An 8,956-nucleotide genomic window follows, 5' to 3' on the forward strand; every position below is an offset into this window, starting at 1 on the left:
AAGTGGTGACAAAGTTGATGGTTTAATTTCGTTTTGAAAACATGTGTTGAACATTCAAACTTCCGTGGTTGAGATTATCCAACACAAATTTATCGCATTTGTCTACTCCTACATCATCATTCTGAGGAAGACATCATGTTCACAATCTGGAAGAAGCTTTAGTGAACTCTCTATCTCTATATATAGTTGCCATTGTCCTTTTCTCTAATTTAGAAATATGCCAATTTTAGCAACAATTATGTCTAAAACTCCATGCACACCCACTATTCAAGGCCTCCATCGCTTGAGTTTTATTTCTTGCCACAACACTAATTTAGTAATTTTATAACCAATGTTTTTAAAAATATCTATAGTTTGAGTTTTATGACCAAAACACTATTCAAGGCCTCGATCGTTTGAGTTTTATTTTGTTAAAGTATTCTAGAGTGAGAGGTCATTAAAAAAAATATTTAAGAGGGAGTAAATTCGGACAAGCTCCTATAACATTATTTCAAAACAAAAAAACCTGTGAACAAGTTCTGAAGAATCTTATAATTTGTGTATATACATGTATAAGGATTTGAAGATAACCGACGAAAGTTTTCACAAGCAGCCATAATTTTTTTATAACAAAAATGCATGGCAGAGATGTTTAATTATGAGTTTCTTTGGGTATGCATATTAAACATGATTCAATATTAACACAAGCGGGACTAGAATTCCTACGTACACACCGAATCAATTATTCTGCCTCTCACAACAGCTATAAATTAAAGCATGCAAATGTGGAAATTAATGTATGTAAAACCTAAGGATTGGTAAAACATTGTATTGTATTTGTTGTGTGCCAAAGAAATGAAAATGTATCGAAATTAATGTATGTAAAATGGAAATTAATTTCCTTGGAATGTTGTATGTTCGTGGTGAAAAGTCAAAAGGTTGACTTCATTCCAAATTGAGTTTAGGATTTTGTTTTCCAAAATTAGAAATTATAGCAATTTGGAATCACAAGCACCGTAAAGAAGTTGTATATATATATAATATATCAAAGAAGATAATCATCGCCTCTCTAAATAATAATAATAATTTACTATTGTTATTATCATACGAAGATAAATCATTAACTTGGTAAAAAAAAAATATAGCAAAAAAAATCAATGTAATAATTTATTTAATTATATATGAGTAAATATATTGAAGGACATACAATTGTTTTTTTTTTCTGACCCATACAATTGTTAAACATAACCACCATCGCAAGTAAACAATTAAATAAATAAATCGTCATCCTAAAAGGTTAAATTTTAGTTAAGAATTAAAACATTTATGATAGTCCTTATTATTAATAATAGAAGTATTAATTATGATCGAGAACCCAATTTTGCTATCTGAATACACACAAACAACGCATTTAATAGGATTTTGGAATCAGAAAAAGAAATTTATATTTCATATGGGACATTTATTACATTGGCGCTGCCATAATAATAGTTCCACCAACAAAAAAAAAAAAACAGCGATAATAATAGGTTTAGGTTTGGAATCAGAAAATATGAAAAAAAAAACATTAAGAAACATGCGGTGAGCGTGGATCGAACACGCGACCTTCAGATCTTCAGTCTGACGCTCTCCCAACTGAGCTATCCCCGCTTGTTGAAATAATTCTCTGGTTAAAACAAAATAAACCTATTCTAACAATTGATACACTAATCTTACCTGCCCAAAGAATATCATGAAAGAAATAAAATAACTAAAACAAAACGTAAATTACGAAATTAATTTCTCCCACGGGAGAAGTAAATGAAGTTATCTTCACTTTCATTTCTCTCTTTACAATTTATTGAACCCTTTTCATTTTAGTTACTTATATAATAATAATAATAGTATAAAAAGTAAAACTAAAACTGGTACGCCTTTAAATTTGGAAAAAAAAAAGTCTTGCTTTGACATATTTAAACAAATATTCATCAAAAAATTATTTAAACTGACGATACATCTTATATTATATAGATATTTGTAAATATAAATAAAGTATAAATTTAAAATATACTAAATATAAAAATTAGCTGAATTTTAATTATTTTTGTTTGAATAAATATTTTATTTTATTATAAGATCATATCAATTTAGTTTTATTTAATCATTTATAGGTTGAAGAGAATGATAAGTTGAGCGCTAGCTAAATTATTGCCTTATCTTTCTTAAGTTTTTAATTTTCAATCACCAAAATTGCCAAGTTTGATTTAGTTATGAGTAATGATGATGATAAAAAAAAAATAGATGAAATGATAATAATAGATGTTTACCGTTTTGAATTAATTGTGAAATAAAAAAACATATAAAGAGAAAACTAATGAACGATAGTACATAATCACTTCACTTATTTTAAATTTATTAACACTTCTATTTTTTTTCTATCATATCATAAATTTTATAATATTTTTATTTTTTTTCTCTCTAAATGTTTTATAATATAATGGGTGTTGATCAAACATTTTTCAAAAGATATTTTAGAAGGTGTGATGGAAAATAAAGAGATATATAAGAAGAAATTGGTATATGTATGAGATGAAAGAGAAAGTGAGAATATATTTTAGGATTTTGAGATGTGATGAAATTTGAGTGTTAAAAAATAGTTGCTTTGAAATTTGATTGTATGAGATTAATTTGAAGTGAGATTGGCACATGGTGAGAATAGAGAGAGGGGAAAGGAATCCATCGAGGTGAAGATGGTGTGGAACAGCATGGTGGTGTTGAGAGTGGCACGTGCCTCAGCGGAAGCGTGGCAATGCATTGCGGAGCCTCTGAACAGTGAGCAGATATTGGATCTGGTTTGCTGTTTCCCTCTCCATCAACTCGCTCTCTTTCTCTATTCCTTCTTCTGCACTCCTCAATCCAATTTTTACCATTTCCCTTCTCACTCCGACTCTGACCATGACGATTCTTCCGATTACCAATCCTCTTCAGACTGAAACCAAACCAAACTCAATAGGTACTTTCTAACTTCACTTGGCTATTTAATTATAAATTACATCCTCAAATTACCAATACCCTAACACTAGGTATCTTTCTTTCTCTTTTAGAAAAAGACAAAAATGTTTACTTGTAGTTTTTTTGTATGACTTTGCCATTATTCTTTAATCACAATTGAACTTTTATTTTGATAATCCCCATGCATAGTTAGGTTATGGTGGTCGAACACTAATTGTGATTAGAAAGGCTTAAGGAGTTGCATCTTAAGTTTTTTGTTGAAAAGAAAGGAAGAAGGTCCGTCTATGATAGAAAAAAAAAGTGTCGCTTTGGTCCTATGAAAATATATTATTAGGTGCATCCAAATTTCTCCAAGAATGGTTTTATTCAAATTCCATCATTATTGTTAAATGATTTTGAAACTTGAACTTAAAGCCTGATGTTGTTGTCATTATGGTGTAAGAGGAATCATTTTATCTACCTCTCTGACAAGAAGAATTTCTTCATACCTAAGTTGAGTTCATTTTACTAGAGAGGTAGGAACATCTATATATATTGTATGCTTGTTAGTTATGAAGCTCAAGTAAGCATAAGAATTTGAGTAAAGTGCACCAGTAAACCAGTGACAGCGTAAGATCTTAACAACTTCCATTCCAGACCATCTTTGAACAGCTTTATATTTTGAGCCTAATCCCTCCTTTGTGTCTCTCGTTGACTTTTGTTGTTGCTGGAGTGAGTTACAAGTGTGCTTATTAACAAGTACAGAAACACGAATTGGTCAAGGGAATACCATTCGTGGGAGCATTAGTTCAATTGCCATTACACTATAGTTATTTTCTTTTAGATAACAAAAACATCTTTTGCCACCACTACTACATTGCTGCCACTCAATACCACGGTCAGGACCACCACCACCACCATTGCAACTTTTGGAATCATTCTTTTCTGATCATACCAAACATAATAAGAGGAATGAGAATTTCTTTCCATTACTATTCCCATCAATCAAAGTCATTCCAATGAACCTAAAGTTTGCTAATTGGTTCGTATAGAAATCCGCAGAATACCATTTCCACACTAGTGTTGTCAATACTCAATGTTATCACAAGAGTTGCTGTTTTATGGTTGGAAATGTTATCCAATAATCCACAATATGTGTTCACCTTGATTGATTATCCGAATAGATCTAAGTTCTTGTGATTACTCCTGCAGTTAAACAAATTTTGACAAGTTGCTAGAAATTTTGAGTTTATACATTAGGAAATCCTGCTTAAATTTCTTGTAACATTAGTTCTTCGATGAAATGTCGTGTTCTTTTGGGAATTTAGATTATAAGAAGGACTTTTGCTTTGTATTTGTCCAGATTCTGGGATAATTTGCTGCTAGTTATTATCGTTAGACTCTTTATTATGTCTCTGCTGACTATGCTTATGCTTAATGCCCTTTTGACAGGAATTTGCCTGCTAATTATCTCCATGAAGTGATGTATTGATAGACTTTGGGTGGTAAGACACGAGATCCTCAATTGCAGTCTCTGGTTTCTCATTCAGTCCCTCATCTGATGATGAAAGCTTTTTCTTTTCTTTTTCAGAATAAGATGACACCGAGGACTTTAGTAGTGTTCAAGCTATCTCCATTGTATAAAAGCATCTTTTACACTTAGATTTTTGTAGTTGATTGATTGATCTCTCCACATTTTATACCCTTGTAAAGAGTGATTTGTGAGTGGTAATATAATTTTAAACTGCCCTTGAAAGGGAGTGTTGTTATATAACTTACTTCAAAACTGAACTTTGTATGCTATATAGTATATACCTTCAATGATCACATATTTGGGGAAACCACCAAAAGGGGTAATTATTTTTATAATTTACCAAATGGGGGTAAATTTCAAATTAATACCCACAAAGGACAAAGGGATAAGTGGTAGGATAGGCAAAGTCATAAATTGTTACACTTTTTTTTTTTTTAACTGAAGTTGTGAAAAAGTAAATGATTTTTTTTTTAATTAGGACTTTAAAGTTGTAAATTGATTTATGACCGAAAGTTTTATATTTTTTAAAATAGTTATTAGAAGTTTTAAACTGATTTATGACTTAAAAGTCATAATTTTTTCTTAAAATTAATTTTTAACGAACTTAAATGAGTTTTAATTTATAGTTTTATTTAATATTCTCTATATTTTTGTATATTATTTTATCTAATATATTTTCTATATTTTTATATTATTTTATTTAATATTTTTTATACTAATGTTAAGGATTATTATTTGTTTTGTAAATTAAAAAAATAATATAAACAAAATACTTAAATTTAAATGAAATGGTTGTGTGATGCCGAGAATTTTAGACACTTCAAACATAGACAAGATACAAGGGAAAGGAAGGTTAGTCATTAATTTTATACATAATGAATGGATCAATTTTAAATAAGTCTAAGAAATGTTGATTATGTAAAATTGAACAATATAATCGTAATAATTATTTATATAAACAAGTTAATAGTTAATATTTTTTATTTTTTAATTTTATACTTGTGTTTAATTTGTATTGTTCATTTTATATTAATGTATTATGTTTTTATTTTGACAATTACTTTTATTATTAAATTATTTTCTGTTGTTAATATTAAAATAATTTTATCAAATAAAATTAATTAATAATATTGTACTAAATTATTAATTTATTTAATGGTAATTTTAAAAATTAATTAAAAATATTTGAAAGGAATTTAATATTATTTGATCAATTTTAAGTTAATATTATTTTTTAATATTAGTAAAAAAATATTTTAAAAAGTGATTAAAAACATTGAACTAGAAATTAAAAATTTAAACTAGTTTAAATTCATTAAAAATTAATTTTTAAAAAAGTACGAGTTCTAATAACTATTTTAGAAAAATTAAATTTGAGGTCGTAAATCAATTTACGATTTCAAAGTCGTTATTAAAAAAAATTATTTACTTTTTTACGATTTTAGTAATAAAAAAATCAAGCAATAGTTTACTATTTGCCTTCAGAGGTTGTAAGTATCCTACCACTTATTCATTTGTGGGTATTAATTTAAGATTTATCCCATCTGATAAATTACAAAATTAATTATCCCTTTTTGGTCGTTTTCTGACTTTTCTCTCACATATTTCTGAAAATTTGACATTTTTTCATACTTTTTTCTTTCCTTTAACATGAGGTCGTTGGGGGGCTCATGAAGCTAAAGAATCAATGGTAGCAGTACCACAATTCAAAACTAGGATGTGCAGTATTCTTCTCAAGTGTTTTCCTTTTGGTTCTGGTTCGAAGAAAGTTCACTATTATTCTCAAGATTTAGAATGGAAGGAAAAATGGTAGGGAAAATTTTCTTCACTTCCATTTTTGTCTCCTCTCCAATATTAGTATTAGGAGAATCTGGAGGATGTTGACAAAATTATTCTCAAGATTTTAGTAAAAAATATATATATATCTTTTAAGATTTTATTTGTTTGCTTCTTTTCTCTGTTAATATTTTTAAGAGTATAACAGCATATTGTTGTTTTTCCTCCTTTCTTTGCTAACCAACCAATGGAACTCTTTCCTCTCCTTTGAGCCAATCTTACACCTTTGAAGCTCCTTTTGCCTTTGAATTAGTGAAAATAGAGCCAATCTTGCATAATATATTAAGGTCTATTTGATACACATTACAGAGTTAAACTTTCAAAGGTCTATTTGCACATAACAATTTTTAATTTATATTTCTGAAACCATACAAATAAACTACTAGAAATTTATCTCTACAATGTCTAAAAATAGACTTTTAGAAATTTAATTTTGAAATACTATTATATATATATGAAATAGAATTTTCAAAGTTTAATTTTAATGTAAGTAAAGTTAAATACAATTATATTTGGAAATTTCTATTTACACTTCCTTATTACTTGTACACTCCTCTTCCCATTTTTATTTTGAATTGTTTCACAAACTATACCCATTAAATGCACTCCTCTCCTTGCCTTGCCTCCCCTCCCCTCCCATATACACTCGCTCATCCTTCTTCCACGAAACCAACTTTTGAAATTCCATGCTATAATGAAAATTAATGATCCAAACTAAAAAAGAACACTTAGAGATGGAGAGAGAAGATGATGAACCATGCACACAGTCACAACCTTGGAAGATTTTTAACCACAAAATCAAATTTATCAATGTTGAAATCTGCAATCATAAAAGCCAAATTTGAATTTGAGAAAACTTCTATTAATAAACTCTGTTTATTCAAGGTAACAAGGACGAAGCACCGAGGTGTTTGGGTGATCATGAATTTCCACTCTCCTCCTTCGACGTTGATATGTGTTTACACCACACCGGCACAAAGAACCACGAGGTTTTGCACAATTCCTCACCAGAGAACGTTCATCTTTCCTTTGATCCTGTTTGGTGATGTCCACGCACAATAAGAGGCCACAATCTTCAATCTTGCCGAATCTTTGTTTCTCATTTCATACATTGTAACGGAAGTGTCACTTTTTGTTGTACACTTATAACGGAAAAATACTTTCTATGTTTGGAAATTAGTAAAAAGTCACTCATGGAGGTGAGAATAGCAATTTTGGATATAAGAATAGCAGCACATCGGTTAGGCTACTTTTGTACACTAATAAGTCCATTTGTGGATGTGACTGGACTCAGTCCAACCAATAAGTAATATTTTTTTCATTATAGGTTTTTTTGGGTCTATTTTAGAAGTTATGTATCTTAATTTCCTTTATGTATTTATCATCTTAATTTTTTATGCAATTACAAAATAAATATTATCGTAAAATTGTATTATATATCACCTTAAAAAATATATAATGAATAAAAATGTATCTTGTTTACTCTAAAAAAACAAATCTTGTTAATTTCTTTATGTATTTATCATCAAATTTGAAATCACTAATTAAACTAAAGTAATCCTTTGCAAGTTAATTCATGGGCTCTCATAGTCGTCCTCATCAACTATATCTTGTTCAGAAGTCTTTGCATCACAAAAACGAAGTCATAAATTAAGGTACAACTGAATGTTGAAAGAAAAACTGAATGAGACTGATATTGGATGTATCATGACTATCATCAAACATTAATAAAAAAAGTATTAAACCAAAGAGACAAAATTCTAATTGATACCCAAAACAGAACATGGAACATGTATATGCCAGTATTCAATGTTCATTTCTTTCCTTTTTATTTCTCACTTATCTTTATCAAAACAAAAAATTGGGGTGGACAAGTGTAACTTGAATGAGCTTTGAGTCAAGTAAGCAGTGGAGTTTGAATCCTTCGTGCAACTGTTTAAACACCATTTTTTTATTTACTTTTGTGCACTTTTCTTTGTAAATTTTATTTATTTGTTTTTAATTTTTCAGAATTTTTAAATTAACTGGGGCAAAATATGAAATTTAGCAGACGCTGCTGCCACTTTTCAAAGTTCCATTGACCCTGATTCTAAAACACGAATAATCTTCGTCTATAATATGTGCGAGTGAACACAAACGTTTCCAAGGGTTTAGAAGGTCCACAATCATATAGTTTTATATTCTTGAATCTTGATTAACTTTATGTTGGTCAAGTCGTCTATATAACTATATTTAGTCAATTTGTTCACATGAAAACACTGATGAAAAATGCTAACATCAATAGCGTTTTGAGTGGGTAATCTTTTAAAAATGGAGTGATGAAAACGCAAATAGTATTAACGTTTTATACACGTAGTGCATATTGTTAATCTCTGAAATCCACGTGTTGTCCATATGATTGAGATATCACAATAGTTTTTTATAAATAAATATTAATTTATTAAATTATTAGTTTTATTAATAAAGAGATCGAATCTGTAATTTTTTTCTTTTTCTTTCTCTTTTATTCATCAAACTCTCCTTATATATCTCGTATCAAGATATTAATAACGTTTTCAAAACGCTACTGTGAACAACATATGGTGCAGTTTAAACTTAGAAAAAGAAAATAATTTCTGAAAATATTCTATCGACTAG

The 8,956-nt window shown here is 28.7% G+C and overlaps 1 long non-coding RNA gene and 1 other non-coding gene across 2 annotated transcripts; one reads left to right on the forward strand and one right to left on the reverse strand.

The window, feature by feature from the left end:
* Positions 1 to 1,556: 1,556 nt before the first annotated feature.
* TRNAF-GAA lies at positions 1,557 to 1,629 on the reverse strand. The gene has a single exon. It is a non-coding gene; the product is annotated as a tRNA-Phe (tRNA).
* An 874-nt stretch (positions 1,630 to 2,503) lies between these two features.
* LOC114422202 lies at positions 2,504 to 4,793 on the forward strand. The gene is made up of 3 exons (XR_003668643.1): positions 2,504 to 2,971; positions 4,402 to 4,454; positions 4,541 to 4,793. It is a non-coding gene; the product is annotated as an uncharacterized LOC114422202 (long non-coding RNA).
* The last annotated feature ends 4,163 nt before the right edge of the window (positions 4,794 to 8,956 follow it).

This window comes from Glycine soja, chromosome 8 (assembly GCF_004193775.1).
Source record: "Glycine soja cultivar W05 chromosome 8, ASM419377v2, whole genome shotgun sequence".
NCBI lineage: Eukaryota > Viridiplantae > Streptophyta > Magnoliopsida > Fabales > Fabaceae > Glycine > Glycine soja.